This window comes from Myotis nattereri (genome assembly GCF_964212035.1).
Source record: "Myotis nattereri genome assembly, chromosome: 12".
Taxonomy (NCBI): domain Eukaryota; kingdom Metazoa; phylum Chordata; class Mammalia; order Chiroptera; family Vespertilionidae; genus Myotis; species Myotis nattereri.
In genome coordinates, this window is record NC_138087.1 from 39,355,258 (window position 1) to 39,377,960 (window position 22,703).

The 22,703-nt window shown below is 44.3% G+C and overlaps 1 protein-coding gene across 3 annotated transcripts in view; it reads left to right on the forward strand.

The window, feature by feature from the left end:
- The first annotated feature begins 878 nt into the window (after positions 1-878).
- The window catches only part of TJP2 (tight junction protein 2), a 107,294-nt gene continuing 85,469 nt past the window's right edge, over positions 879-22,703 (forward strand). The window contains exon 1 of one of the 3 annotated variants that reach the window (XM_081103871.1): positions 879-1,286. The gene's annotated coding sequence lies outside the window, so the exon portion shown is untranslated. The remainder of the gene's footprint in view (positions 1,287-22,703) is intronic. The other 2 variants (XM_081103873.1, XM_081103874.1) reach the window with 2 other exon arrangements.

The following is a 22,703-nucleotide window of genomic DNA, read 5'->3' on the forward strand; positions in this document are numbered from 1 at the left end:
GCAGTCTGGAATGAATGAGAGGGCATGACCTTTCCAGGAATTTTTGTTATTGTGGTAAAATATGCATCACATAAAACTGACCATTTTAACCACTTTTTAAGCATACAATTCAGTAGGGGCATGGAGAGAGAGAGAGGAGAAAGGGAGAGGGAACCTCATACGCCCCACACCCGGGACCAGCCGGCTACCCGGACCTGTGCCCCCACCGGGAATCGAACCAGCAACCTTTTGGTGCACCGGCCAGGGCACCTCCCCAGGATTCTAAACAAGATGAAGTGAAAGGAGCACCTGCTCGCCAGGGGCAGTCTTGGACAAGGGCAGATTCTGCTCTCCCGGCTGGGCAGGGATTCCGGTGGTGACTAAGCGGACTCGGGTTAGCGCTCCCGCCCTCACCTATTGTCCCAGCGGGAGGAACCGGTATTTCCGGATTGGGGCCTCAGACCCTGTGATCCCGGCTAAGGGTGAGGCCGGTGGGGGAGGGGAACGGAAGCTGATCACAAAAGTTAACTTTCCACCAACCTCATTAACCTGCTTCCCACCCACGCCCGCCAACAAAACAAAGACCCCAGTGCCACCAAACACACACACAATGGCCGGAGCTAGCCTCTTCCAAAAGCACAGCCCTGCAGAGGGCTGGAAAGCCGACCTGGGCACGAATTAAGAAAGAAGTACAGCGCGTTCCGCTTGCCCTGGGCCGGAGGAAAGCTCAGGGCGGTTTTGCGGAGAAGGGAAGAGGTAGGGCAGTGCGTTGCGCTGGCTGGAGTGACGAGGCGATCCGTGCAGCCTCGGCCCCTGCCCCACCGCTGGGTGGCGTGTGGGAGCCCCGCATCCCCGTCCTTCCAGACACCCCAAAGTAACGCTGCAACCCCCGCCTCCCCACCACACACACACAAAACTGCGTCTCCTCCCTCCGTGTCTCGGGGAAGCAGGTGCCAGCCGCTGCCCACCCTCGAACCCTCTGAAACTCCGCTCTCTGGCTCGCCGCTGACCAACTCCCTCTGCCCCCCAACTTGGATATATATTTTTATTTCTCCCAAACCTCCAAACAGGAAATAGCTTGAGTCACAATAATACACAGGAGCGGCCGCGAAGGCCAACTGCGCCCGCCCATTCCCGGGGCAGCCTCCTGCTCTCGGGCTCCGGCGAGGCGCCACCAGCGACGCGCGCGGAGCGCAGGGGACAGCAGCCCAGCAGCCGGCGCCGCGTGGGAGCGCGCCCCAGCGCAGACGGGAGCCACCCGCATCCCGCGCCCGACTCTGCCGCCCGCGGACGCCAGCCGCCTGCAGGCGAGTACCGCGCCCTCCTCCCTCTCCCTCCCCGGCCCCGAGCGCCCGCCGCGGCGGGAAAAGACCTGCCCCAGGCGCCGCAGCCCGGGCTCTGGCGACGCCGGGGGACCTTCCTCCTGCCCCAGCTTCGGTGAAGGAGGGGTTTGCGGGCTGTGGCGGGGCGCTTGCACTCTTGATCCGTCGTGTGGACGGAGGTAAGGGGCAGCGCGAGTGAATGCGAGGTCATGCCCGCCCGTCCCCTCCCCACTCCCATTTCCTTGAGCTCTTTTTGATTGAGGAGTGTTTTTTTTTCCTTCCTGGGGGGATGCTTGGCTGACTTTTGCTTCCCCATGCCCCCGGGGGACGGCGGCGTATTATAGGGTTTGTCTGGGGAGCCGTTTGGAAGTGGGTTTGAGCACGTACCTGAGGCGACGACAAGTACCTGGGGGCCACTTTCTGTTTCCTACCTGGCCTCGCGCCATCTCCTCCAAGGGATGGGAGCGGTCTCGCTTCCTGTTGAGCTTCTCTGGAACCCCGTTTAAAGGCCTCTGAGTTTCTGTTGGCACTGCCAGCCTTTGCGGTGTTATCTGGAAGGGGCAGGAGCGGGTGCCTGGGATTTACGGGCGCCCAGGGTTAGTTGGAAGCAGGTAAGGCCGCCTGAGCTGCCAGCCCGCGGGGCCGGGGCACTGCGCACCTGGGAGTCGCACTGCAGCCCCGGCCGCCTCGCGGGCCCGCGCCGCCGGCGGAGCGGGGGTCTGTGCCCCCTGCCCCGCAGAACTTTGGAGAACCTGTTTCCTTTATTTATTTGTTTATTTGCACTTTCTGACTCATTTGTAAAGGAGGGGCCGAGCTTGTCCACACGCTGGGCGTTGTCCGTTTTCTAGGGCTGCATTGCGAGGTTCTGCTATAGGGAACTCAGTCCAAACGGAGTTGGAAGTCTTTATGTTGGATAAAGGCCACTGAATTCCAGGCATACTTCGAGCTGGGGAAGGGCCTTTTCAAGACTGTTTTGAAGTCGGCTGGAGGGCTTTCTGCAGAGCTGCGTCTCTCCTCAGTCACTTCTTATCGCCCGTAGCTCTTTCCTAGTCCCCGCGGTGGGTGGGTGGGTGGGTACTCTTGGGAGCCCTCTTCAGTCGGGTCTTCTAGCCAAGTTTCTCAACGCATTTTTACGAACGGTGATTGGTTGGTAAGTTAAGTCTTTAGCCAATTGGCTTGCAAGATCAGCTCCTCTGTGCTTCCCTCTGAGAGGACCTGGTGCTAGATTTAGACTGATAGGGTGGCATGCCCGGGACCTGCTGCTTCCAGTGAGGTCCGCAGCCCAGCAGCGGCATCATCTGGGGACCTGCTAAAATACAGGCTCTGAGGCCCCACCCTGACCTGCTGAATCAAGATCCATACGGGATCGTTGGCATGTTCATGTTTCAGAAGCACCAGTCTGGGTTTTCTTTCCGGGGTAAGGAAGTGATTTTACAATGCATTTCATCTAGTCCTGCATTTGAACCGGCTCCTTGCAGTATTTGGACCTGTGGTTAGCATACTAGCTTGTGAGTTTTTTGTTTCTCAATATTTTTATTGTTTTTTTTTTCTGGTATGATTAGGATAAATATACACAACATAAAAGTTACCATTTTAACCATTTTGAAGTGTACAGTTCAGTGGCACTAAGTACATTCACAGTGTTGAGCAACCATCACCACTGTCCGTTTTCAGAACTTTTGCATCAAGACAAGGAGAAACTCTGTTCCCATTAAACAACACCCCATGCCCCCTTCTCCCCTGCCCCTGAGCTTCTGGAGACTGCTAATATTTTTCGTAGGGCACAGAAAAGGTTGATTAGGAATGTAAAGCAAAAGTAAAACCGTGTTCACAGAGAATATAAACAAACATTTGGCGATCCCTCCGTCACTGGCCTGGGCAAGGCAGCTGGTTCCAGGTTCTTAGAGGGCATGTGCTTTCTTTGAATAGTGACAGCCCTGACCACGAGGGTTTCTCTTTTGGTTTGTCTGGAAAGGACTGGAGCAACCCAGGGTTGAAATGGCACTAAGCTTTTAACTGGCTATATTTGGCCTGTTTATATTGGGTTTAGTTTTTGTGTGTGTTTTTTTAAATAATAAAACTCATTTTTGAAAGCAGTCAGAATAAACCTTAAGAAAAAATGTTGTTGCTTGGTATATAGGAGGAGGGATAGCAAGACTTCAGAAAGATTTGAAATAATTGTCTAAAATCCCCCAGACTATTTTGTTTCTGCTTTAATGGTAAATTAGTCTAATGGTCCAACCTCATTATTTCTCATTGTAAAAACTGTTTGTATAAATTAGAAAATCCTTGTAATAATGAAAGCCATCTGCTTGCATCTGCTTAAAATTGTCCAGCTTTGTGGCTTGAGGACATGCTTTTTGGTGAGACCATGAATGTGAGTGGGTGAACTAATAAAGATGGTCGGTTTTAGGATCCAAGAGAGTCATTGTTACAGATCAGGAATGCGGTTTGGAATCCATAAACTATCCAGGGATATTGGAAAGATCTAATAAATAGCCAAATAGTGGCCGATTCTTCAAATTGTTCCCGGATTATTTTTTCTCTAAGACCCTGGACTTTTCTTGTAGTACGACTTTCATCACAGTGAACCTATCAGCTTGTAGGAAGGAACTTAGTTTCCTTTGATTGAAAAGGCCCTGTGAACGATGAATGAAGATCATTCAAATGGGCAAGACTTGGCAGAAAATTCTCCCATTTTGGGAGATTCTTGCATTCCCAGAATTTCGGATTGTTATTTCCTTTTCAGTCTAGTAAGGCAAAAGAGAAAAGATTTCCCCTCGTCCACTTTGTTTTCTTCCGAAATAGCAATCTCATTCAGTGTTTCATTTGGTGAACAAATACACACTCATTCATACACACTCAACTAAGATATTGGAAAATTAATCTGGAGATACAAGAGAACACACTTTTATATTAAACCTGAAATAAATTAATAATGAAGTCTTCCTTAAAATCAGGTAGTCATTGTTTCAGGTTTGGCAAATCCAGTCAACACCATTCTCGAGATCTGAGGTTTAGAATTCCCAGAAGAACCCCCTGGTCTCCATAGGAGAGATCAGGTATCAGGCTATTTCATTTTAGCACCCATGAACATTTGTTGAGTGCCTATTGTGAACTGAGTATTTTCAGATATATTCTGATTAAATTTTTACAATGACAGTGGGAGAAGTATTTCTTTCCCCCCTCATTTTACAGATGAGAAAACTGACGCCAACCTGTGTCTTCCTACTTTAGACCATGGTTCTTTCCATGTAGAATATTACCAGTAAGTCTCTGCCTACTGATTGATGCCTGAGAACCTACGTGTTCATTAATATCTTTTGAAACATCAGATACTGCATGCACTAGGCCCTGAGGCACATAAGAAGACGAGCCCAGACTGAAATTCCAAAAGAACAAAGAGTTCTTTCCCTGTTACCACAAGATTTCTGACGAGTGTTCAGTTAGATTATACTTGGCTTGAATGTAGCATAAATGTCCATCTCCTAGAAAAATAAGGCATTCTCCACATTGTGATTGGTCGGCTGTGCCATCTCTGCATATTGGCTTGATAGTATCTACGTGGCACCCCGAGATGCTACGCAGTGTAGAAGTAAAGGCACAGGAAGAACTGACATCTACCCTGACCAGCCAACTGAGAGAGGGAGTAAACCTCGTAAACGTGGAGCTACCACATCCCGGAGTGTAAAATTAGGGGAAGATAATTATCTTCCTCTAAGACTATATCAAGGACTCAAAAGGACCTTATTTGTAAAAGAGCTTGTAAATTGTCAAGTGATAATAAAAAGCTATCTTTATCATTATTTGGGAGACATTTACAGTGCAAAGGAGACAGAAAAACTCCCAATTTGAGGTTTCTAATACTTTTTAGTTAACTGAATTTGTTTGCAATTCTCTTCTAGATTTAGGCCATTTAAAGAAACACACAATTGGCCTTGCTGGTTTGGCTCGGTGTTTAGAACGTTGTTCCATAGACTGAAGGGTTCAGGTTTCGATTCTGGTCAAGGGAATATATGTAGGTGGGTATGGGAGGCAGCCAGTCGATGTGTCTCTCTCACATCAGTGTTTCTCTCTGTCTCTCCCCCTCCTTTCCACTCTCTCTGAAAATCAATGGAAAATATCCTCGTGTGAGGATTTGAAAAACTAGAAACACAATGGTATTGAGATGTAATTCACATACCATGCAATTTACCTATTTAAAGTGTACAATGTATTGGTTTTGAGTATATTTACAGAGTTGTGCAGTCATTACCACAATCAATTTTAGGGCATCTTTATTGTCCTAAAAAGAACAGAACTCCTCCATAAACCCCTTCCACCATTTGGCTGACAAATCCCTATTTCCTGCATCCCCCACCCTAAGCAACCACCAATCTACTTTCTGTCGATAGATTTGCCTATCCTGGACATCCTATATAATAAAAGACTAATATGCTAAGTGTTCAGTCACCCAGTTGGCCATTCAACCAATCAAAGCATAATATGCTAATGCTATACTAAGGCCACTCAACTGCTTGCTATGACGTGCACTGAACACCAGGGGGCAGATGCTTCAGCCGGTAAGTTAGCTTGCTGCTGGGGTCTGGCCTATTGGGACTGAGTGAGACGGGCTGGACACACCCTGAAGCCCTCCCTCGGTCCCTCCCCAGCTGGCCAACCTCCCACATCCCTCCCTGGCCCTGATCATGTACCAGTGGGTTCCTTCGGCCTGACCTGTGCCCTCTTGCAATCCGGGCCAAGGGACCCCTCCCCAGAGTGCACAAATTTCATGCACTGGGCCTCTAGTATCCTATAAATGGAATTATACATGTAGTCCTGTATGTCTGGCTTCTTTAACTTAACATGTTTTCAAGGTTTATCTATATTGTTGCATGTATCTGTGCTTTATTCTTTTTTTTTCAATCCAGTAATATTCCATTGTGTGTGTGTGTGTGTGTGTGTGTGTGTGTGTGTATATATATATATATATATATATATATATATATATCACATTTTTTTATTCACCTCTTGATGGACATTTGGGTTATTTCTATTTTTTGGCTATTATGATTGGCCCTTGTGTGAACATTCATGTACAAGCTATGTGGACATATGTTTTCATTTCTTTTGGGTACATGCCTACAGGTGGAAACCATATGATGACTCTATAACATTTTCAGGAACTGCCAGACTGTTTTCCAAAGTGGCTGCACCAGTTTACAGTCCCACCAGCAAGTATGAAGTTTCCAATTTCTCCACATTCTCATCAATACATACTGTCTGTTTTTATTTTAGCCATCCTAGTTGGTGTGAAGTGATTTTGAGTCATACTTCTCTGATGGCTACTGATGTTGAACATTTTTTCATGTGCTTATTTATTAGGCCATTCTGTGTTGATTTTTAAAAATTCTTTTCTAAGGAAAAGACTAGATAAAGAGGAAATCAGTTTCGAATAGATTCCCTAGTTCCAATGCTTTAGAAGAATACTAAATATGTAAATTGAGTCCATTGCTCTTTTGAGATTTATTTCAGTTTGCTACCTGTGCAGGCCTCACCTTCCCATTACTCACAGAGGTCACATTACCAGGTTCTGGGATGTGCAGTTTGGGGCTAAAGGGTCATGTGTGGATTTTCCTTCATAAGACAGTCCAAGGCCACAGTCCTGGAGTCCTGACTGACCACTCTGCTCCGCTTGCCTGTCGCTGCTAATCATCACCAACCTGGAGCCAAGCCGAGCTTTGTAAACCAGAAGCCAGAGCCCTTTGTGCAAGCAGTGACCGCCGAGTTTTAGTTTTCCTCCTCTCCCACGGTTGCCTGCCTGGCTTAATAGCTTTAATATCTGTGCTGTCCCGTGTCTAGTCTCCTTAGCATAACTTGTATAAGCCGATTCCAGGAGTGGGTGCTGACAGTTATGAAGGTCAGGTTTGCTACAGAAAAGAAATCCTAGAAGGGCGGTGGCCCCTGCTTTTGGGACCTCTGAAGTTTATTTCACTCTTGCTGTGGTTTCACAAAGTTGGAGCAAACAGCCCCACATTTTACTTTACCTTATATTCTATTTCAAAGGAATCCCCATTGTACCTGAGGATGTAAGGCATTTCTCTGGGTTTTGGAGAAAGGGCAAAGCCTGCCCCCGGGTGTTCTCTGTTAGCCTTTGGGGGCACCTGTTATTAGCAGAGGGAAAGGGTTTAATACCTGCGGTTGTAAACTAATTGCCCGGCTCTGCCTGGGACTTGCTGGTGTCAGGAGCTGAGGAGCCACTGCCTACTTTAAATATGTTTAAATATGTTTTTATTTATTTCAGAGAGGAAGGGAGAGGGATAAAGAGATAGAAACATCGATGAGAGAGAAACATCATGCATGCCTCCTACTGGGGATGGAGCCCGCAACCCAGGCATGTGCCCTGACCGACTGCGAACTAAACTAGTGACCTCTTAGTTCAAGGGTTGACTCTCAACCGCTGAGCCACACCGGCTGGGCTGTGGCTGGCTACTTTAGACTCTCCTGTTGTCCCCAGTCCCTCTCAGCCGGTTGCATACTTTTCCATTCCTGCCTGGCCCCTGCAGGCCCTGGGAGTGAGTCTCTGGTTATTGGACAGGATTGGACAGACAAGCAGTATTTCAGCATCCTGCTTCTGTGGAGACACAGTGTCTGGGAGCCCTAACACCACCCTCAGTTTCGATGATTCTCCAGGGGTTCTCAACCTTCCTAATGCCGCGACCCTTTAATACAGTTCCTCATGTTGTGGTGACCCCCAACCATAAAATTACTTTCGTTGCTACTTCATAACTGTAATTTTGCTACTGTTATGAATCGTAATGTAAATATCTGATATGCAGGATGTATTTTCAGGGGTCGCGACCTACAGGTTGAGAACCGCTGCTAGGGGGACCCGCAGGACTTAGCATGAAGTTTGTACTCACCACTGTGATTATCACGGTGAATTCAGCAAAGGGAAAAGCACACTGAATGAAATCCGAGGAGACCAGACGCAAGCTCCCAGCGTCCTCCCCTAGTGGAGTCCTATAGGGCCTGCTTAATTCCAACAGCAACGCGTTATGAGAACGCGTGTGAAATGTTGTCAACCAGGGAAGTTCATGAAGACTCAGTGTCTAGGGTTTGTTCTGGGGACTTACTACTTTAGCATCCTCTGCATAGTATGTTACAAAAGTTCAGACTCCCAGGATGAAAGCCGGTGTTTATCATAAACTACATTATTTGTGCAAATAGTTTAGGGTGAGTGAGCCACACTTATCAGTCCTGGGAATGGTGGGAACCTTCTCCAAATCCAAATTCCCAGATGCCAGCCAACCTTGTAAGCAGGCCTTTCAAAGGATGTTACTTTTTGTGTGTGTGCACAGATGGGGATGGGAAGGGGGATAGGAAGTGAGGCTGTTGCTTCAGTTTTCCTCCCTCTGACCAAAGCTGGAGAGGGCAGACATGCCTTGGGTTTGGCACTCAGATCGATCTTGGTTTCAGGAAGGGTGGCATTCCTTTACTACAGGGACAGAGAAGAAAGGCGAGAGTACACGTCGGCAGAGTTCAAAGGCCTGCTCATTCATGCATTCGTGCACTGTGGATGCCTGTACTCTGCCAGGCACCGTGCCAGGAGCTAGGGATGCAGTGGTGAGCAGAGCAAAGTCTCTGCCCTCACGAGACCCACGTTCTCCAGGGAGACAAATAAGTAAAGAGGCAATTACACTTTCCTGTGATGAGGGCATGCTAAGGGCCACAGGGCACCAGGCTTAGTAGGTGTGAGCAGGCATGGATTTCGTAACCTGGGTAGGAATCATACCTCCACTACTTGTTACCTGTGTGGCCCCAAGCAGAATACCTTAGTTACTTGGTGCCTGAGTTTCCTCATCTGAAAACGGAGAATTTACATCCATTTTGTAAGGTTAATGTGAGAACTAAAGAAGGTAATGCGTGTAGAACGCTTACCTCAGTGGCTGGCACAGTGGGCATGTTCACTAAATAATGGTTTGGTGACATCTAGGAAGGGTGTGTTAGCCAGAGGGAACGACATCTGCCATACCCCTCGCTCTGTGCAGAGCCTGATGTCACAAGGCATCCCTGCCTCCCTCCGGCCCTGCACTGCCATCCTGCCGGCTAGCTCTGCTTACTGGTCCAAGAACGCTGTTCGCTGTTTTCGCTTTTTTGGGTCTTAACAAAACATTTCCCTCTTCCTAAGAGGCCTCAGATCCTTTTGTCAGCCTAGGATAGTGGTCAGCAAACTCATTAGTCGATAGAGCCAAATATCAATAGTACAACGATTGAAATTTCTTTTGAGAGCCAAATTTTTTAAACTTAAACTATATAGGGAGGTACGTTGTTATTAACTTAATTAGGGTACTCCTAAGGCTTAGGAAGAGCCACACTCAAGGGGCCAAAGAGCCGCATGTGGCTCGCGAGCCGCAGTTTGCCGACCACAGGCCTAGGAAATGTTTGTTCATATTATTGAGACCTAACTCAAGTGCCTCCTCTGTGAAGGCTTTTCCATGCTAAGATCCTCACACAGAATTGTCCTCTCTCTCCTTTGTCACATTCCTGTTCCACAGTCACTCACATCTCTATGCTGGGTTGCAGTTAGTTATCACCCCCTTAGACAGGGTGATTCTCTTGGGCAGAGATAGTTTGTATTATTTGTATGTCCAATGTCAATCAGGGTGCTTGATAGGAGGAGCTCAGTGGTTGTCCAGGAAGGGGAGGAATGGATGAGTGTGAGGTTGGAGTAGAAAGAAAAGTGAACAGGAAATGGATGCAGTGTCAGCAGAAGAGGTGTCTGCCTTCAGAACAGAGCTTACAGTCTAGAGATGAAGATAGGTGCTAAATAGCTAAACACAAACATATAATTAGATACTGAGAAGTGACTCAAGTGGTCCAGCAGCAGGTGCAAGGGGAGCTGGAACAGAGAGACATGGAAGGTACAAATGTCGATGCCCTGGGCAGTATACAGTTATCTTCTGGAGGCTGGAAGGACTGGGCAGGCGGGAAGCCACACCAGGAGTCCTTCAGGTGGGGCTAGGAAGGCGGATCAAAGGTTACCATACCTCAGTTGCCAAAGGGCACGGACCATGAGGCGATCTAAGTGGACACTAGGAAGGTCAAAGTGGTCCACTTGGGAGCATGGAACTCTGGGGTTTTGCATATACTCATTATTTTGATTCTCTCACAGCCTTAACAAGTAGGTGTTATTATTACCCCCTGTTTACTGATGAGGAGACTGAGGCCCTGGTGAGATTAAAAGCCTTGCCCAGGTCACACAGCTAAGTAAGTGTGGAGCTGGGATTCAGATGCAGGCGTCGATTCTGGAGTGCAGGAGCTTAGCCACCTTGCTGATTTAATTATGAAGCAAACCCTAATATTGTTGGGTGTCTATTATATGCTGGTCCCTGAGCCAGGAGAGACACTAGAAATACGAAGATAAATATGACATCATACCTACCACTTAGGTCATCAAAGAATACCGAGAGAGACAGATCTGTAAAAACATGATTGCTGAAACCGGTTTGGCTCAGTGGATAGAGCGTCGGCCTGTGGACTGAAAGGTCCCAGGTTCGATTCCGGTCAAGGGCATGTACCTGGGTTGCGGGCACATCCCCAGTGGGAGATGTGCAGGAGGCAGCTGATCGATGTTTCTCTCTCATCGATGTTTCTAACTTTCTATCTCTCTCCCTTCCTCTCTGTGAAAAATCAATAAAATATATTAAAAAAAAACCCCATGATTTTTTGAAGTCAGTTAAAATTGATTGAGACTAACAAGAAACTCTCTTTACCTTTCTTTTAACTATAGTATATGGAACCATTGGCAGAGGGAAGTGTTTTGCTATTTCAAATGTCTGGTGGCTGAAGTGCTCACAAAAAAATACATTCTTTAGGGACTAGTGGGTTGACTCATTAAGTTAAAATTTACTTTATATTTTTATAAGAACTTATAATAGAATGAGAACAAGTGATGGTAACAGGTGTCCTAAAATATATAATACTATCAAGATGTACTTGGAGAAAAAATAGAACCATTTATATAAAACAGAATTTTTTAAACTGAAAATAAATATAGATAATTTAGAAATATTTTATAGGAGAATGTAAAACAAAATGACTTAAAAACCTGTGGCATTTCAGGACCTTGACCAGTAGGGTCATGAGGAAGTTCAGGGACTCCAGGAGGTAACTCACTTTCATTTTCTGGATGGGGGTTGTCGAGGGAAAAACCCAGCCTATGAGGGGAAGATAGACGGACAGTGACCCATTGGTGGGAAGCCAGCTTGGTGATGGTAATGGTAGGGCCTCCTGGAGAAAGAATCTTTTGCCACAAACTCCACATTTGGACCCACTGAAAACAGCAGATTTGGGAGCCAGGAGGAGAAGGAAGAGAAAGCCTGCAGCCAGGAGGAGGGGGTCTGAGGGTAGGGATATGACACCTCCTGTCTCAGAGGAAGCAACAGCCCCTGCCCAGGGGTCAGGGAGCAGATGCTCTGTGTGGGTCATCAGATGCAGGAGGACCCTCTCTGGAAGGCACTAGAACAGAATCGTAGCTCGAATATTGACTCTGCCTCTCAGGGGCTGTATGATCTGGGGCAGGCTTCTCAACTCTGAGCCTTCATTTCCTCCTTGTAAAAAGGGGTCATTCCTGTTGCCTTCTCCCTGAATTGGTGCGGCTCGAGTGTCATTGCTGTTTCGGTTATTCGTTGTCTCAGGTCTGCAGCCTCTGTGCGCAGAAGGGGGAAGGTTTAGTCCAGCCTCCCACACTCTGTCTAAGTCAATGATCATGCGGTCTTTTTTCAAGGGACAGAATCTGGCTTTGAGAAGAAGAGTGGGTCTTTCCTGCTGTTCTTCAAGGGCTTTGCCTCTCTTTCTGTGGGTTTCCAGATCTTCACAATCACAGCTCATGTTTGTTTGTTTTTAATTTAAGTTTTTAATTATGGTTGATATTCAGTATTTTATATTAGTTTCAGGTGTACAGCATAGTGATTAGACAGTTATATAACTTTTACCAAGTCATCTCCTGATAATGTTAGTACCCACCTGGCAAACATACAGTTATTACAATATTATTGACTATATTTCCTATGCTGTACTTTATCTTCTCTTGACTGTTCTGTAACGATCAATTTGTACTTCTTTTTAATGTATTGCTGGATTTAGTTTGCTAACATTTTGATGAGGATTTTTGTATCAATGTTCATCGGGGATATTGGCCTACAATTTTTTCACTTTTTAGTGTCTTTATCTGGATTTAGAATTAAAATAATGCTGGCCTTGTAAAATGAGCTTGGGAGTCTTCCCTCCTCTTGGATTTTTTTGAGTAGTTTGAGAAAGATAGATGTTAGTTCTTTGAATATTTAGTAAAATTCACCTGTGGAGTCATCTGGTCCAGGATTTTTGTTTATTGGAATTATTTTGATTACTGCTTCAACTTTATTAGTTGTAATCAGTCTGTTCAGATTTTCTGCTTTGGTTTTTTTATTCAGTTTGAGAAGATTGTATGTTTCTAGGAATTTATTCATTTCTTCCAGATTGTCCAGTCTGTTGTTCGTAATAATTTTTGCTGTTAATTATTCTGTAACAGAGGTTAAAATCTGGGAAAATTGTGAGGGAGAATCTCCCCAGTTGGTGGATACCACCTGAACTGAGTCCCAAGATTCTATGTTCTCCTCTTTTTAAAGGTTTCTGTCAGTCACTCTCGCCCCTTGGGTCTCTCTACCCCTTACTTAGTCAGTCTGTTTTCCAATCTTTGTTTTTCCTGCAAAACCACTCAGCCTTGGACTTGTCTGGTTCTTTTGCTGTGTTAAAAGAAGTTGTAGCAGCAAAGGAGAGTTAAGTCTGTAATTGCACCCTGTTCTTGCCTGTAGAGAAGTGAGGATTGAGGAAGAATTCTTGGAGAGGTATTGGGAACAGAATGACAGGTGGGAGAGGTGGAAGGGAGGGAAGAGATGAGGAAATGACATCCATTGATGCATATACATCATCTCATTTATTATTAAAATCACCCAACTGGTGTGGTCTTATTCCAGTTGTACGGAGAATGAAATAGGTTCTGAAGGGGCAAGTAACTTGTTCAAAGTCACAAGGGTTTAAGCAGCAGCAGCAGGATTCAAATCAAGCCTTCCATTTGTCTTTCCTTATGTCATGCATGGAGTTGGTATGATTGGGCACCACCATAACAGGTGAAGATGGCTTCAAGGTCTCATGCCAGGAGAACTAGAAGGAGGATGCAAGAAACAGGAAAAGGCAAGAGGCGTCCGCTGCTGGGGCTGGGCAGGGGGTTATTTCAGAGAGCTATTGTGTTCTGTGGGATGAGAGGCTTGGAGTGGCACATTTGGTCGCATCCAGTTCAAGGTAATAGTTTAAACCCAATAGTGAGTGCGTTTGGAGGATGACTGTGAGGAGAAGGGGCAGTTCGGGCTACGGGGCTTGAATCCAGAAGAGCCACAACTAATCTTCTTGAACTGTTTAATAATTCTTCTATATAATGTAACCTGTATGTTGGTTTTTTAAGAGCTCTGATCACCAGAGTCGCAAATATGTAAATATAGACTATGCATGACGATATTAAGCAGGGAAATGAAAAGACTTGCGTAAAGTTATCTGGTATTTGTAATAGAACTTAAAAGAAAGAAAGAATGAGGAAGAGCTGCTTCCCTGGCTCTCCTACTTTTAGTGAGGCTTTTTCCAGCTCCCTGAAAAGCAGGCCACACCCTGTAAAACAGCCTGTTTGTGGCATTAGTTCATTTCCATTTTTATACTTCTAGAGCACAGGAGCAGTTACAATACCCAGTGGAGAAGGCTGCCCATTGTGTTTCTCCAGCAGAAATAAAGTAGAACTAACCCATTCAAAGGGAACGTCAGTCTGACCTGTGAATTTTTATGTTCAAGTTGAATCATTCAGAAACAGATCTTGAGCATCCTGGCAAGAAAGACATTTTGAGCCATGTATATTAATTGGGAAAAAAAAGGATAAGTGATTTTTAATCAGAGAGTTGCTGTTGTAAAGAATTTCTAGAATTAATCAAATTAATGCACATTTCTAAGGAATGCCTTAACCGGTTTGGCTCAGTGGATAGAGCCTCGGCCTGCGGACTGAAGGGTCCCAGGTTCGGTTCCGGTCAAGGGCATGTACCTTGGTTGCAGGCACATCCCCAGTAGGAGGCGTGCAGGAGGCAGCTGATCGATGTTTCTAACTCTCTATCCCTCTCCTTTCCTCTCTGTAAAAAATCAATAAAATATATTTTTAAAAAAAGAATTTCTAGAATTAAAAAGAAAATGCCACATATCTAGATGGGGTATTTTGACTAGATTTTTCTCTCTTATGTTATGTCCTTACATACTATTATGAAGGATTTCTTACAAAGATGACAACTTAAAAACATGAATACATAAATCAGTTAGAAAACTGAACAGTCTCATTTATGGGAGAAAAGCAGATTCTTTCTAATTATTTGCTAAGGCAGAATTCTTTTCCTAATGAAAGACCCAATTTTAATTTTGTATGAGATCATCATAGATAAGAGTCACTTTGTAAGAGTTGTGTGTTAAATCATAAAACATTCCTATAGAAAATGGAACTTTAAAACATGCCATTTATAAAGTGTCACTTTCACTGTAGTAAAACAGCTTCCAATGATAACAAGTTTAACTGGATTTTTTTTTTTAGCTCAGGCTTTATTTCTTATTTGAGGGTTGTATAGCAATTTTTATCATGCGTCATTACAAATACAATTTGTTAGAACAAAGCCTGTTGTGTAATTCTAATTACATCTTCCTGTATGATTAAATGAGGGCTGTATTGGAGGGTTTTTTTCAGCTGTGGCAGCTGTAGCCAACCAAGAATTCCTGTGACTAACTGGTACTAATTGTTTGTAGAACAACCAGTGGAGTAATATTCATGAATACTATGGAAATGGAATATTCCAAATCCAAATGGTTTGTCCCTTGTTTTCACCACTTTATTGTGGTCAGATTATTTTTACAACTAGGCCAAGTGAAGTGGGAGCTCTTAGTCTTTTGTTGTTAGAAGCTAAATTGAGGCTTAGGGAACAATTGAAGGGTTATTTAAGTTACTGACCTTTAAACTTAAAAAAAATTGATTTGCGAGAAAGATCTATTTGTTGTGCTACGTATTTATACAGTCATTGATTAATTCTTGTATGTGCCCTGACCCGGGATCAAACCCGCAACCTTGGTGTATCGGGGTAACGCTCTAACCAACTGAGCTACTGGGATAGAGCCCTTTAAACTATTTTGCTCATACATACACTCCAATCTGAACTCTACCATGTATATGAGTATATTAATTTATAAATGGTACACCTTAATGTAATTTAATATATTAGTTTTCAAAGTACATATAAATATTTAAAAGCATAAATCCTCAAACTATATTCTTTTAAAATATATTTTTATTAATTTCAGAGAGGAATGGAGAGGGCGAGAGAGATAGAAACATCATTGATGAGAGAGAGTCATTGATCGGCTGCCTCCCGCATGCTCTCTCCTGGGGACTGAGCCCGCAACCTGGGAATCGAACCCTGACCTTCTGGTTCATAGGTCGACGCTCAAGCAGTGAGCCACGCTGGCTGGGCCAAACTAAAATTTTAATTGTTGAGAGACAAAAAGGAAATAGATGGTTTAATATTTTCTTTTCATCCCCCCCAAAGATTGTTGGTATGTGCTCCCCACTTTGGAGACCACTGATTTAGATCATTCAGGTTAAGAGAAAAAAATGGCGGGGGGAGCGGGGGGGGGGGGGGGGGAAGAAACTTGCGATTGAGGAAAGAGAGAATCTGTAGAAAAAGGTTCAAGATTTTGGGGCTGAGCCCAGCCAGTGTGACTCAGTGGTTGAGTGTTGACCCATGAACGAAGAGAAGAGATCACGGTTCAATTCCCGGTCAGGGCACATGCCTGGAGCATGCAAGAGGCAGCTGATCAATGATTCTTTGTCATCATTGATGTTTCTATCCTTTTCTCCCTCCCCCTTCCTCTCTCTGAAATCAATAAAAATATATAAAACAAACAAACAAAAAAAAGATTTGGGAGCCTGGGGGCAGGTCTGAGAAACTTATTCATTGTAGGTATCTAAGTTAATCAGAATTACTACATAATGACTCCCTGTTCTATTTTAGTTCCTTTATGTGTGTGTGTGTGTGTGTGTGTGTGTGTGTGTGTGTGTTTAGACAAGGAGCAGCACAACTCCTATAGCATACTAAATAGGGGGAAAAAGCTTGAGAAGTTGGTGAGGGAGGTGTATAAGTGAGAACTCCTTCAGAGTGACAGAAATGCAACTAAAACTAAATTTCACAAATGCCAGTTTATTAGCTTAATTAAAGGGTACCTTGGGTCTCCTGGGATGACAGTGGCCTTTAGGTATAGCTGGACCCAGAAACTCGATAACGTCATGTTGCCATTGGTACTGTTATTTTCAGCTACTAATGATAAAGCCTCTCTACATGATGGGAAACATGACCACCAACAGCCCTGACTTCCTACCAGCCCTGGTTAGCAACTCCAACGTGAGGGCATTTTTCTCTGAATGTCATATTCTCGTCCCTGTTAAGACTGGTAGACCCGGTCTAGGTCATGTGCACTATGATCTGCTAGGTGGGCCCCTATGATGGACGACCCAACCTTACCTCATGGAAAGCTGTCCAGAAAGGTCCTCAAAGCTGAGGGGAGACACCAAAAAAAAAAGGGGGGGGGGTTAGTAGTTTCTGAACACCTGAAACAATGTACTATTTTCATGCTAGCGGAGCTCACCCATGTTGGGTTCTAGAGGTATTTAAAAAAAAAACAATCCAAAAGAGTATTGATTCTCAATGGATTAATCTTTGCTACTGACTCAAGCATTTAGAAACGCATTGCTCTGACACAACGACTGGACCGCCTTCATTTGTCAGAGTGCAGCCTTTTAGAGGTTTCTGTAGAATGAGCCAAATCTGCTTCTGATTTTAGTTCACCCAGGGGCACGCAGGCTTTTTGGACCAATTATTATCAGGCCTTGAGATAAGTCACCTCCTACGCCATTAGTACTTGAAGGATTATCTGCCTCAAAGATTTATGTGCGGATTAATTGGGAGGGTACCGTAGTAGATTGCTGTGTTTAGAATCACGGTCATCCTGCAAATCATTTTCATTCGTGCTTTATTCAAAATTCTGTCGCCTTACATAATACTGACGTTGCAGGGAAATCTGAGTGAGCCTCTTCATTATTTATCTGGGGTTTGGCCTCAGCCTGCGCCTCCCCCCCCCCCCGCCTGCCCCCCCTCCCCGCCCCCCCGAGAGTGTAATAGTTCTGGCTGGGGATCACCCAGCATCCAAAAGCACAGCAGCTTCCCGCTCCCAGTATTGTATTGCAGATTACTTCAGTTGCTTCAGTTGAACAGTGAGTGAAATCTGCAAGACCTAGTAGTGAGAGAGAGAGACAAGATGAGGTACAAAAAATACATGGCTATTCTGGAAGCAGCAGTTGGTATCACCCCTCTTAACAAAAGAGAACTTCTACCCGAGAGCAGAAGACACGTGAACCTTTGGCAGCACCCGGGGTAAGCAGGGGAGGCCAGAGGATGCTGGGTGGGTGCGTGGCGGCCTGAGTGGAGAAAAGGGTTATCTCTGTGATAAGGGCAATAAATGTGGAATTCTTCATTGAGAACTTGGCGGATGTGACCTCCCCTACGGATTTAAAAATAGTCAGTAGTGAAATTAATGGTAATGATACTCTAGGAAATTCCGGGTGTAACAGCCAAGAAGATGAAGATGAAGTCTAAAGTAGAATTTTACATCTAGATATTTTAGTTTCCTGATTTTGAAAATATTTCTGTGGTCTAGCAATATAGCAATTCTTAAAGACGGAGTAAAAGTGTCTTATTGTTTTTCTACAAGGCAAGTGCTTCTCTGACTGAGGTGCATGTACAGACTATGTTTCAGGCAAATACTTTTTTTGAAACAGCAGTTTTTATTTCACATCTTTTTCTGAAGCCGCAATGATTTTCCCTGTTGAAGAAGGAGTTAGACATTCTTTTTTGAATGGTTAGAGGCCTCAATCCTTACTTTTCCCCCTGACGTCCCGATGAGAAACAGTTTAAGGTGTCTGTATGGTGGTATTTTTAGGGAATGGATTTAATTTTCAAAACTGAATGAGCCACACATTAGAACTCACCCCAGGATCAACTCAAGGAATCTGTGTAACATTTCTTTTTTTTTTATGTATGTTTTTATTGCTTTTTAGAGAGAGAGGAAAAGAGGGGAGAGAGAGAGAGAGAGAGAGAGAGAGAGAGAGAGAGAGAGAGACCCTGTCTGGCTGCCTTCCACATGCACCCAGCTGAGGATTGAGCCAGCAACCTCAGCATGTGCCCTGACCAGGAATCCAACTTGAGACCTTTCGTTGCAAGGTACGACACTGAACCAAATGAACCACACCAGCCAAGGCCTGATAATATTTCTTTTTAAAAAGTAGAAAGTCACTGTCTTTAAAAAAAAAATCATATAAACAAATTACATTTATTATGGAAGATTTGGAAAATGCATAAAAACGCGGGAGAAGAATCACACATAGTCTCATTTCCCTAGGAAAATTACTATAATTATTTAGGTTCTCAATTGGGGTGGAAGTGGTGCATGGTGGTGGTGGAGGGATTTGCCCCCCAGGGACATTTGGCAATGTCTGGGCACATTTTTGTTATAGCTCAGGGGACGGTGCTACTAGTATGTACTAAGTAGAGGCCAGAGATCTTAAAATGGACAGGCCAGTCCCCCACAACAAAGAATTATCCAGCTCATATGTCCGTAGTGCTGCTGTTGAGATGTGTGATGGAGGTAGATTTTCTTCCCATCTGTCAAAGATAGTTTTTATTAGAAATAAGTGAGATATTTCTCTCCGAAATTTTAGGGATGCTTTAGAATGGAACTCTGAGACAGCATTATTCTTATTACTTATTCTTGTATGTTGTTATTATCATGTTACTATTCTCTTAAAAAGTAAAAGGAGTGTTTATATGTATGGAGGTGACTTGAGGAGAGTCCATGTGGGTTAATGTTCTTTCCTGGGGGGTATGGAAAACATGTTGTAATGGTCAAACTGTGATTCTTCATGTGGCCCCTAGAGATTGGACTTGCTGTAACCCTGGACCTTTGCCAGAGAATGACGGACGATTAGAGCTGGAGGAACGTGTGTCAGGGAGGTAAATAGGTTTCATATGGCACGCCAGAGCCAGCTGATGTGGAGGCTGCTCAGAGAGTCGAGTTAGGGAGGACTCCGGAGTCAAGTCCGGGCTTAGCAGGAAAGGACTATCGCAATTGTTGAGGGATGTTTGTTCTGGATGTATAATTGGAGGATTGGAGAGCTGCAACACGTGGCCTGCATATTTACCATTCCTCAATTTCATTTAGCCTCCACATTTTACAAGTATGAAACTCACTGTCATTTGAGTCATGATCAAGGGCTTGGCCCTCAGACAGCAACTGGAAGCTCTCAGTTTCTGGGTCAGGGTCATTTATGAAGGGATTCATCCTACACAAACTCACATGATGCAGATGTGTGAATTGATTGCCAAATTATTACTATTTTTTTTAAAAAAAATGTCTTTATTGCTTTCAGAGAGAAAGGAAGGGAAGGGAGAGAGAGAAACATCTATTGGCTGCCTCCCACATACACCCCCATGAGGGATGGAGCCTGCAACCTGGGCATGCACCCTGACTGGGAATCGAACTCTCAACCTTTCAATGCCCAGGACACGCTCCAACTAACTGAGCCATACCAGCCAGGGCTATTCATTTCTTTTCCAGCAGTTGGAATAAGTACCTTTAGTAGAACCAGCTCTGCTTCTCCTCATTCCCCCAAACAAGTGAAACAGAAGTCAAATTATTCATTCCATCATAATCCTATTAAAGGAAGGTGAATGTTCTTTTATTTTTTTCTTAAAGAGACATTCCCTTAGGCCTGGTGAAAGTAGCACTGGGCACAGGACAGCAAGGTCTTGTATCTGTAATACTTTGAACACACATGGACAAAGTACTGTTTTGCTGATCCCCATTTTTTTGTTAGACTCCCTTGCCACCTGACACAGCCTTCCTTTGGACATACTATTATCCTTCACTAAGGATGGGTTATCTTCTACTTTCATTTTATTAATAATTCTAAATCTTTCAGCAGCACCTCAGTGTCTCATTTCTGAAGCTTTAATGTGCATAAGAATCACTCTGTTAAAGTGCAGATTTTAATTTTGCAGTCATGGTGGGGCCCGAGAGTCTGCATTTTAATAAGCTTCCAGGTGATGCTGCCAGCTCAGGTGAGCCCAGTGGATGGTCCAAATGGTGCTAATGGTTCAGCCCAGGAACCACACTTGGAGGAGCAAGCAGCTAGAGAAGTGCTTTTTATCATAGCCTACTTGCTTTTTCTTGACCTCGAACTTTCTGATCTTCCTAAGGACTTTGAGTCCCAATACGTCCCCTCCCTGCAACGGTGAGAAGTTAGGTGGTTGTGTTCTGTGGAGGGAAATCTGCCCATGAACATTCTGACTGGAGATTTCTAATTGGGCTGGTGGACTAAATAGTGAAGCCAATATTTCTTCCAAGAATTCTGCCTCTTCCATTCTTTTCAAAAAGTATTCTGATTACTACAATATGCAGTAAGTCCTCACTTAATGTCATGGATAGGTTTTTGGAAATTGCAACTTTAAGTGAAATGATGTACTATAATGAAACCAATATTACCATAGGCTAATTGATATAAACAAGAGTTAAGTTCCTATAGTATATTTCTGGTCATAAAAACATCACCAAAAATAACCCAAAACACGTTTCATCTTAAACATGTTAGAAATAAATGTGAGCTATACAGACATTTAGGAGAGATTTCTAAAAACAAGATAATTCCTTTCCAAACTGCTGGTTCTAGTTCAGGGTCACTGGTGACCACAGCGAATCTCAGCTGCTCAGGGTACAAGGTGGGAACCACCTAGGACAGGACACCCTTCATCGCAGGGCCACCCACATACACACACCCACACCCACGCCCACGCCCACACTCACTCACCTTGGGTGCATACCTGTGGGATGTGGGAGGAGATGGAAGGAAACCCGAGTCCCGGAGAAAACACATGTGGACACGGTGAGAACGTGCAACTCCAGCAAACAGTGGCCTCCGCTGGGAATCAATGTTATCTTTTAATCAACGTTATAATGAAACCAGGTTGAAAGAAATGTCATTGCTCGAGGACCTGATGGCCTTGTAATGCTGCATAGTATTCAAGGGGGGAACACGCAGGACATTGGTAACACTCTCAGCAATAAAATAAAATTTAAAAATGTACGGCAATAAAAATATGCAATTGACTAGACAAATAAGTGTTTCAAAAAATTGCTCATGAGTCAGGGTTTGTACATTTTAAATACGCTAAGAAGCTGCAATGTTGGCACCCTCTGATGAATTATTTGGATAAATTCCTCTTATAAGAGAATAAAACTCCAATATGTGTTTTCTTTTTAAATATATTTTGATTGATTTCAGAGAGGAGAAGGAGAGAGAGATAGAAACATCAGTGATGAGTGAGAATCATTGATTGCTGTGCCCTACACGCCCCACACCCGGGATCGAGCCCACAACCTGGGCATGTGCCCTGACCGGGAATCGAACCATGACCTCCTGGTTCATAGTCAATGCTCAACCACAGAGCCACGCTGGCCGGGCCAATATGTGTTATCTAAAAAAAAAAGGAAAAAAGAGCAGCTGCTTTTGCATTTTAAAACATAATTGGAAGCCAGGTCATGATTCAGCTTCCAAAATGTCCTGGAATTCATTCAGTACCAACTCCGTCCTTTTTGTACTTTTTCTTGTCTGTTAACAGGGCTGTGCTCTTTGACATTCTACTCTGTAAACAGTGCAGTCACATGATAAGCCCAAACCACCAGCTAGCAACCAATGGGCTGAATGTTGCAAGGTCGCTGAAATGCAGATTGGAGGACCTGTAAACATGCGCATATTTACCCCACCGCCTGGCACAGAGTAGGTGCTCAGCAAATACTTGCCCAGGCTTACGCAGTTTTAGTATAGTCACAAGTGAAGAAAAGAGGATATATAAGAGAAATTGACACCCAAACACAAAAATACCAAGGCACCTGTGGATTTTCCTTGTGACATTTTGTAGTTTTCTAGCTCTCGCTCAGGTTACCTGAGAATAATTTTAAATATTTGTTAATACTGTTGCAAACCAAGAATATAATTGAGTTCTTCCTGCCAAGTTTTCTCTTAATTGAAAGGTGGCCCTAGTCAATAATGGTGTACTTCAGAAAGGGCTGCTTGTTCTTGGTGGTTCCTACACAGGTCAAAACCTTCAGGAATGTTATGAAAGAAAGCTAAAATGAGGGTGTCATAGAAGTGCAGAAACCGGATTTAATTGAAAGGCAAACCAGTTTAATAAAAGAAGCAAG